The sequence below is a fragment of the Mus musculus genome, chromosome 12 (assembly GCF_000001635.26).
Source record: "Mus musculus strain C57BL/6J chromosome 12, GRCm38.p6 C57BL/6J".
In the NCBI taxonomy this organism is placed as follows: Eukaryota; Metazoa; Chordata; class Mammalia; order Rodentia; family Muridae; genus Mus; species Mus musculus.
The window spans coordinates 82,542,377-82,551,557 of NC_000078.6; the positions used below are offsets into that span (position 1 = coordinate 82,542,377).

The following is a 9,181-nucleotide window of genomic DNA, read 5'->3' on the forward strand; positions in this document are numbered from 1 at the left end:
ACCTATTATGTGCAAGGTCTTAGACTGGGATCTGAGACAGTCTAGTGAAAGACCAATTTGAGCCAGGTGGATCTGCATTGGGAAGGAACTGGAAAACAATGGCTTGGGAAAGGCTAACTTCATTTCTAAAAGATACCATTCCTAGATTACAGTTGAGAGCAAAGTTTGTCAAACTTCTCCACAACAGGTCAGATGGTAACTATCTAAGGCCTTGTGGGCTATACAGTCTTTTTCTTAGCCACTCACTGTGATCTTAGGACTTGAAAGCAGTCAAGTACAGAACATAACTAAGTGGGCATGGTGTGTCCAGTAGCTCTGATATCTTATCAATCCCTGGTCTAGAGGAAGCACAAGTATTCCAAGAGGCCATTGCAACATTGCATGCTATAGCTTATGAAAGAGGTAATGAGGAATGCTCTAGATCCTCATACTCGAGGCCTGACCTTTGGGCCAGGATCACTAACATCACCAGTGAACTTGGTATACACACAATGTGTCTCATCCACCTGGCCCAGAACTATGGTCTCAGCACCTGCATCAGAAAAAGGAAGTTCTGACTCAAGAAGAAGGAAGACCAAAGTGTGGATACTTTGATCCTTCTTAGAAGGGAGAACAAAATACCCATGGAAGGAGTTACAGAGACAAAGTTCGGAGCAGAGACTGAAGGAATGACCACCCAGAGACTACCCCACCTGGGGATCCATCCCATAAACAACTATCAAACCCAGACATTATTGCAGATGCCAACAAGATTTTGCTGACAGTAGCCTGATATAGCTGTCTCCTGAGAGGCTCTGCCAGTGGCTGGCAAATACAGAAGTGGATGCTCACAGCCATCCATTGGATTCATTGGACCCCAATGAAGGAGCTAGAGAAAGGACCCAAGGAGCTGAAGGGGTTTGCAGCCGTATAGGAGGAACAACAATATGAACTAACCAGTACCCCCAGAGCTCCCTGGGACTAAACCACCAATCGAAGAAAACACATGGTAGGACTCATGTCTCTAGCTGCATATGTAGCAGAGGATGGCCTAGTTGGCCATCAATGGGAGGAGAGGCCCTTGGTCTTGTGAAGGTTCTATGCCTCAGTATAGGGGAATGCCAGGGCCAGGAAGCAGGTGTGGGTGGGTTAGGGAGCAGGGGGAGCGGGGAGAGAATAGGGGATTTTCAGAGAGGAAACTAGGAAAGGGGATAACATTTGAAATGTAAATAAAGAAAGTATCTGCTCTTGCTGTAAGCGGCCAGAGGTCACCTGCCAAGATGGTTTGCTACTCTCTTGACCCAGAAAACCCCACAAAATCATGCAAATCAAGAGGTTCAAACCTTTGTGTTCACTTTAAGAACACCTGGGAAACTGCCCAGGCCATCAAGGGTATGCATATCCGAAAGCCACTGAGTATCTGAAGGACGTCACTTTAAAGAAGCAATGTGTGCCATTCTGGCGGTATAATGGTGGAGTCGGTAGGTGCACCCAGGCCAAACAGTGAGGCTGGACACAGGGTCGTTGGCCAAAAAAGAGTGCTGAATTTTTGCTGCACATGTTTAAAACTGCAGAGAGTAATGCTGAACTTAAGGGTTTAGACATAGATTCTCTAGTCATTGAACACATCCAGGTGAACAAGGCACCTAAAATGCGCCGACGAACCTACAGAGCTCATGGCCGGATTAACCCACACATGAGCTCCCTCTACCACAGTGAGATGATCCTCACTGAGAAGGAACAGATCATTCCAGAGCCAGAAGAGGAGGCTGCACAGAAGAAAAAGATATCCCAGGAGAAACTGAAGACACAAAAACTCACGGCCCGGGGATAAATTCAGCATAAAATAAATGCAGATAAAGTTTAAAAAAAAAGAAAATATCTAATTAATAATAAAAAAGAAAAAGAAAGTTCTGACAGAGGGAGAACAACCTATTGTCAAGCTGAAGGATATGTTTGAGACGTCTGAGTCATCTTTGGGCTGGGTACATCTTTCAGGTTGAAAGAGCAGAAAGTGCAGAGGCCTGCAAGTCAGAAAGAACATGCCTGGGGAACGCAACAACACTGCTGTGTTAACGCTGCTGCTGCTAGAAGTGAAAGCAATGACGTAAGAGAAATGTCTTACATCCTTGACAATGAAGTTTGAGTATAGAGTGGGCTCTAATACTACTGAGGCAGTAGTTTATATAGAGAACTGTCTAAAGCCAAGCATGGGGCTGCATGCCTAGAAGCCCAGTACTTGGGAAGTAGAGGCAGGAGCATCAGAAGCTCAAGGTCAACCTAGCCTAGGTAGCAAGTTCAAGGCCAGCCTGGGCTACATGAGACCTTATTCTCTACCCATCCCTTGAAAAAAAGGCAGAAAAAGAAATATCAGTATTCATTAAAAATACATTTATGTGGAAGGATTTAGGGATGAAATGGCTGGATTATAAGAAGGTGCTCAAAGAAATCCCCATAGGAAAGAAAAGACCAACAGGAAAGAATAGAGAAGCAAGCAGAGCCAGAAGTGACTAAGAGCTGAATCAGGGCACACACTGGTCTCATTACCCGAAGACACCTTCTTTTGTGCACTTTTGAAAACTTTCATAATGAAAATGTTAAGGGAGAATCTTGAACTAGATCACATTTCTCATCCCTGATTTTATGGGACGCTAAGCTCATGATTAAACCATCCCAAGAGCAGGGCACAAAGCAGTATTTTTCCTTCTTTGAAATCAATTCAGAAGTGCTTGACAGAAGGTCAAATAGAAAGAGCAGAAAAATCACGGCTTTGTGGAGGTTTGCCTCATGTCTTAAAGTCTATACCTTAGCAAAGGCTAGGGGCCTCTGCTCACGGGCCAGGCCCTATGGCTCAGAGTCATGTTCTACATTGGACACAAGAGTGTGCACCTTTGTGCTCCTGAGTTTGGAGTCAAGTTATACAACTGAGGTATTTGATGGTGAGGATCATGGGTTTTTAAGTGAAGAAGAGTTACTGCATCTTTTAGTGGATCAGTAAAAAGGAAAAGCAAAGACAACCAAGAGAGGATTTGGAGCCGCCATCTCCTAGTGCTGTGTCCTTGGGAAAGCTGCTAGGTGTTTGAGATCTTACGTCAACACCTGTAAAATGATGTAGCCCCATCCACCTGGATGCTATGAAAAGTTAATAGGCTCATGTGATGACCTTGGGATTGTAAGAAGTGATAAATATTATCTGCCTTCTCCCCTGGCTCTGACTTCCCGGGAGTTTTTGTTTCTCAGGTCAACTTCTCAGAAAGACCTTCCCACTGTTCCTGCTCTGAGTTGAGACCACAGAGTGGTAGCACCCAAGTTCTACTATACCCTCAACAGCCTGTCTTTATCCCTGATGCCCAAACTGCTCATTATCATGTGCCTTCGAACTTGGGTGTTCCTCCTTCTTGCCTACAATGTTGGTGTAGTTACTATATCACATCGTCTCACCAATAAGGTAAGTCTACAACCTAAGGATATGAGAAGGGAAAGGCAGAAGGAGCCTAAGCCCTCCTTGGCAGTTCTGAGTTGTACTGAAGCTGTCCCACCCCTTGAATCTCACCTTTAAACCACACACAATAAAGAGCTCAGAATTCTAAAAGTATCTATAAAACAAGACAGAAAATAGGTCTAGATGAAGCGATATGGCAGCTATTTATGACTGAAGAGTCAAGAGAACAAATCCATGGGCCTAGGTATGTTTCGGTTTGTGTACAAAGTTTTGTAACAAAAGGGGAAAAGGAAGTTGAACTTCAGCACGCTGACAGTTATGTGCCATCCTGGCTCCTTATTAAGCCCTTCCAGGTGCAGAGTGTAATAGTTTTCTGTTGGCAGTGTGTGTGGGTTGTGTCTGTATACCAGTCCTGTTTCAAGGTCCCCACTGTGCTGATCCCGCTGGGGCTGCTCCTGTGTGGGACTCAGGCTAAGCACTCTCCCACGCCACAGGCTTGGCTACAGGCTTCTGATCCTTGGGATGTGTGGGAAAACTGGTTTTTAGATGGTGTTGAATAGTCACCTATTCCTTCTTTTCCAAAATTCTTAATGTTTTTGTTCAAAAAGCACCATGGGCATGTGAGGGGTCCCAGATATGAGAGCCCCAGCCTTTGAGGTTCACTTTGTGGGAACAAAGATTCACGAGCAGTGCCTCATTTTGATCCTCATCCTTCTGATTTCTCCATTGCTGTTCTAGGAAACATGGAAATGTTCTAGGATTTAGACCTGAAATACCACCTTTTCTGTATCTACTTCATCTTAGTTTGCATGGGTGTGAGTCTGTTGAACATCGGGAACCCAGGGTGATATCTGGAGAGGAACCAAGAAGGGACACAGAGACTGAGTGCACTTAGATGCAGTTGGCAAAATATACCCAAGTCTGCCTGCCTCTGGGAACTGTGGGATGCACTACATGTGGCGAGTTTGCTGGTTTCTAGAAAACCCAGAAACAGGAGCCTCAGACGTTTTATGAATGAGCTTGTGCAATCACTTTATAATCCCATGTCAGAATAGAAAGGCAGAAGTACCCAGGCTGGCTAGCCAGAGGATAACGGAGCTGAAACACCTTTCTAGCTCAGAGAGTGACGGGGGTCTCAGCATCCTGTCTTAAGTGAGATGGCATCTAAACCAAACGTATTTGTTCCCTTAAAGATAGTGGTAAAAGAGTGAAAAGATATAATTATATATTTGGAGAAAATAGAAATTGCATGTATATACAGAGCACATAACTGTTAATACTTAGCAGAAAAACCAAATGAAAATTAAAAATGAGCAAATGCCTTGAATACAAACTAAAGTAAATAGGTCTATGAAAAACGCTCAACATTTTCAACCAGTTAGCAAGATGTAACTTAAAATGTTATGATGTTGTCTCCCAGTTATTAGAATAACTGGAAAATCCTGAAAGTACTAAGAATTGAAAAATATTCAGAAGGATTACGATACATTGCGGATGGTAACATTGCACAACCACTCTAGAGGGTGATTTGTCACTTCCCTGTGAGGTCAAACCCACACTTACCCTGAGAGCCATCCCGCTCACTCCTATGGAGACACTTTGAGAAATGAGCATTTTATTCAGAGTTTTTTTGTTCCAAATCTCCCCCTGATGGAAATAACCTAGTGACCCCCCCTCCCCCATCCCCTAAGATGACTAAATGACAAAGCATGGAGCCCTGGGATGTTCCTGGCAAGAGAGTGGCCTGAAATACAAATGTGTGCAGGGGACTGGGTGGTTCTTCAGGACACCAGACTCAGTGAAAGAAGCCACTCAGAAAAGGTCATGCTCGGAAGGTCGTTCAGATGACATCCTTGAAAAGACAAAATGTTGTGACGAAGCAGTAGTTTACAGGCGAGACATCATGGATGAGAGGAGGCACCATCTTGGGTTGATGAAACTGTTCTGTTTCCTGAGTGGCACCAGTTACAGAGAGGGGTATCTGTGCTAAAATTCACAAAAATCTACCCCATATGTTAAGTTAAATAAGAAAGTGACATTTGAGTTGTTTTAGTACTTCTGAAATAATTTATGCAAGCCCTAAGCCTCAGAGATTAGACTAAGGGACACCTTATAATTCATTCTGTTTCTCTGTTTTTTTTAAATTAAAAATTGTTTAATAATAATACATAATACTATATAATAATTGTGTGCTTGTGTATGAGGTATGATGTCACAGAGTGCAGATGGAAGTCAAGGGACACCTTGCAGGAGTCAGTGCTCTGGTTTTACCACGTGGGTCCTGGGTACTGCACCGAGGCCGGCAGGCTTAGCAGCGAGCACTGTTCCTTGTTGATCCATCTCTCTGGCCCTGTCTGTAAGTTTTATTAAGTACTTCCCTTGGAACAACTCAGAGATTTGTCTAAGTTTGGTCAATTGCTTATGATTTGGGGGCAAACTTCAGTTTTAATACTAGAAAGGATATGGGATTTTAAAGATTTAATGTGCAAGGCAAGAAGCTGAAAGGAGCGAGAGAGATGGCTTGTTGTGTGTTTCTTGAAGAGGACCTGAGTTCAGTTCCCACCATCCACACTGGGCCGCTCACAACCACCAGGAATCCAGCCCCCTCCCCCTCCCCCTCCCCCTCCCCTCCCTTCCCCTCTCCTCGGTTTCTGCACTCCTGTGTACAAAGTTTCCCACAGACACTGAGGCCTACACGCAATTATACAAAAGAAAATAGAAGTGAGAAAGAATGAAGGTTATTCTAATCTTATTAGAATGCATTTGCATTTCAATCGCAATCAGACTAGGGACTCTATCTCCCCATCTTTTAGCACACAGCCTACACCCAAAGGGTCTCTCCAAAGCCGGTAGCTGTGACCGTTATTTCAGTCTTCCCAGATGACATGAAGCATAAAGGGAGGGTTTCCGAAAGGGCACAGCTTCCCCTCCAATCAATTCCCTTTAAGGAGTCTGTTCGGGAGTTCCATACATGCTTTTTCTCATTGGCCAGACTTTAGTCACGTGGTCAGACCCATCTACAAAGGAGGCCGGGAAGTGTTGAAGTCTCCTTGCTAGGCCCACTGTAATACCTGCAACACACTGGGGTTTAGTACTAAGAGCAGAGGGTGAAGTGGCAGCTGGGCATTCAGTTAGTAGTCTCTACTCTTAGCGTGGCGCGTGACACACTAGGATCTCCCGTGAGTAAAGAAATTTAAATTGAATTTTGAGAAAAGATGGCAGGAAGGTAGTTTGTAATAATCCGTAGGAGGATTCATTTTCCAGGGCATTGCCTCATGAGCAAGCTTTGGAAAATGATGCAGCCTCAGTTAAAATCCCTTTCTGGCAAGGACTGCCATTCTGAACGAATGAATACCCTGTCCAATAGTTTAAAGATCTTATTGATTTTAAATGTGTGTGTGTGCACATGTGTGTGCATACGTGAGCGTGTGCAAGTGAGCGCAGTGTCCCTGGATCTGGAAGAGGGTGCCAGGTCCTCTGCTGCTGGAGATATAAGTTGTTGTGAGCCACCTGATAACGGATTCTGGGAACTGAACGCAGGCCCTCTGGAATAGCAGGAAGCACTCTTAGATGCTGAGCCGTCTGTCCAGCTCCAGTTGCCAGCACTTTTGAATAATAATAATGTCAATCTGTGCTCTTCAGATGTCGGGGCAGTGAGAATACTGTGTCTGACACCATCACTGTGTGTTCACACAAATCTGCAGAGAGAAAAAGTGACCATAATGTAAACAGTAGAGACTGCATGAAGATAGTGCCTCCGTGTAGCTCTGTCAGATGTAACAAGAATATGCTTTTTAGGTGGGCACACTGATAATGAGGGAGGCTATGTGTGTGTGTGTGTGTATGTGTATGTGTGGCGTTGTAGGGGGGGGGAGGTAGTTGGGAAACATTTGTACTTCCTTTTGAATTTTTGTGAACCTAAAACTGCTGTAGGAAAAGTATACACATATTTTAGGTGCTTTCTGTTTCCAGAAAGGGAATTATAAATTAACAGCCCCTACCTGGGCACGCCTTTGATTCTAGCACCTGGGAAGCAGAGGCAGGTGGATCTCTTAGTTTGAGGCCAGCCTGGTCTACAGAGTGAGTTTCACAGAGAGAAAGCTTGTCTAAAAACAAAACAAAACAAAACAACACAACACACACACACACACACACACACACACACACACACACACGAAACCAGAAAAAAACCAAAACAGAACAGAACAAAAAAACCAAAATCAGCCACAAAATGAATGACAATTTGTTTGAATATCAATGCAGTACTCTGCAGCCTGGAAGAGGAGGCAGGGCTACCCAATGGTTAGGGCAAAGGTTTAGGAGTTATTAGTGCTTTCACAAACCAGGGTGAGCACAGGGGCCTAACAGTTCTGCTGACCTGCTTCTGTGAGTCTGGGAGTCGGTTCTCATTGCCCTGGCAAGGTGGCACACAAGCAGGCAGTCTTCAGGTATCAGTTCTCAGCACAACTCTGGTCGCTCCAAGGGCTCCTTCTCCGGCATCGGCCTGTGTAATTTCCTGGAAAACAAGCACTTACTCTGACTTGGCCTTTCTCTTTCAGCAGTTATCCTCCTCTTGCTAGTTGGTATCAGTCGCCGTGGTTTTCCTCCCATTCTGTGGCTGCGATGTTCCCATGGATGTAACATCATTTAGCATTTGAACCTAGTGACTAGAGGCAGCGGCAGTGAGGAGTCACAACTGCTGAGTGAGGTATGGAAGTGCAGAATACTGCGCAGCTGTAATAACAACAGCGAATATTCAGGACTTCTCCTGCTGCAAACCCCAGCTCCAGCAGCCTTGGCTGTGATTCCTGCTGTGCCTCCCGGCCCTACCCTGCCCCACCCGACCCCTGTGTTACTTGGGCAGGTACCAACAAACTTGCCCCCAGAAGCATTTTCCCCCCTCATGCTCTTTTCCTTTCTCTGAAACCCAGTTCCCCACCTCCATGGCAGGGCAGAAGTGCCAGGAAGTCATTCATCCTAGGGGCATCCCTCTGCCAGTGATTTCTAGGCATCGCCACATCAATTCCTCCAACACTAACCTCCTTGGTGAGATCTCTTGGGCACACACTTTATCCAGGGCACCACAATTTTGTAGTAGGGTTAACTCCAGCCATCCACAATGGCCATTTCCTTGACAACCTAGCCCCACCTCCTTACTGGCATCCCTTTGCCCACAGAGAACATGTTTGCCCTAAATCCTCATCTTAGAGTCTGCCTCTGAGGGAGTAATTGGGACAGATCCAGCAAGGCATGCTGGGAGGAAAGCACATTGCATAGGCAAGCAGACTGTGGTGGTTTGAATGTGCTTGGCCCATGGGAAGTGGCACTATTAGGAGGTGTGGCTTTGTTGGAGGAAGTGTGTCACTGTGTAGGTGGGCCTTGGAGGGCTCCTAGGACTCAAGCTTCTCCCAGTGCAGAAGAGAGACAATTTCCTCCTGCCTGCCTTTGAATCAAGATGTAGAACTCTCAACTCCTTCACCAGCATCACGTCTGCCTGCACACTGCCATGCTTCCCATCATAACGATAATGGACTGAGGCATTGAAACTATTAACCAGCCCCAATGAAATGTCCTTTGTAAGAGTTGTCTTGGTCACGGTGTCTCTTCACAGCAGTAAACCCTAAGATATAGACACAAGGCAAGTTACTCTCAGGCTTGCTTTCTCACATAATTGTTCCATACTAATTCTTAAAAGAAAAACAAACAAACAACAACAACCCCCACCCCTAACCCAAACCAGAGGAGGTCAGAAGAATGCAA

General features: G+C 45.2%; 1 pseudogene; it reads left to right on the forward strand.

Moving 5' to 3' along the window:
• Positions 1,225-1,846, forward strand: Gm8358 (predicted gene 8358; annotated as a pseudogene).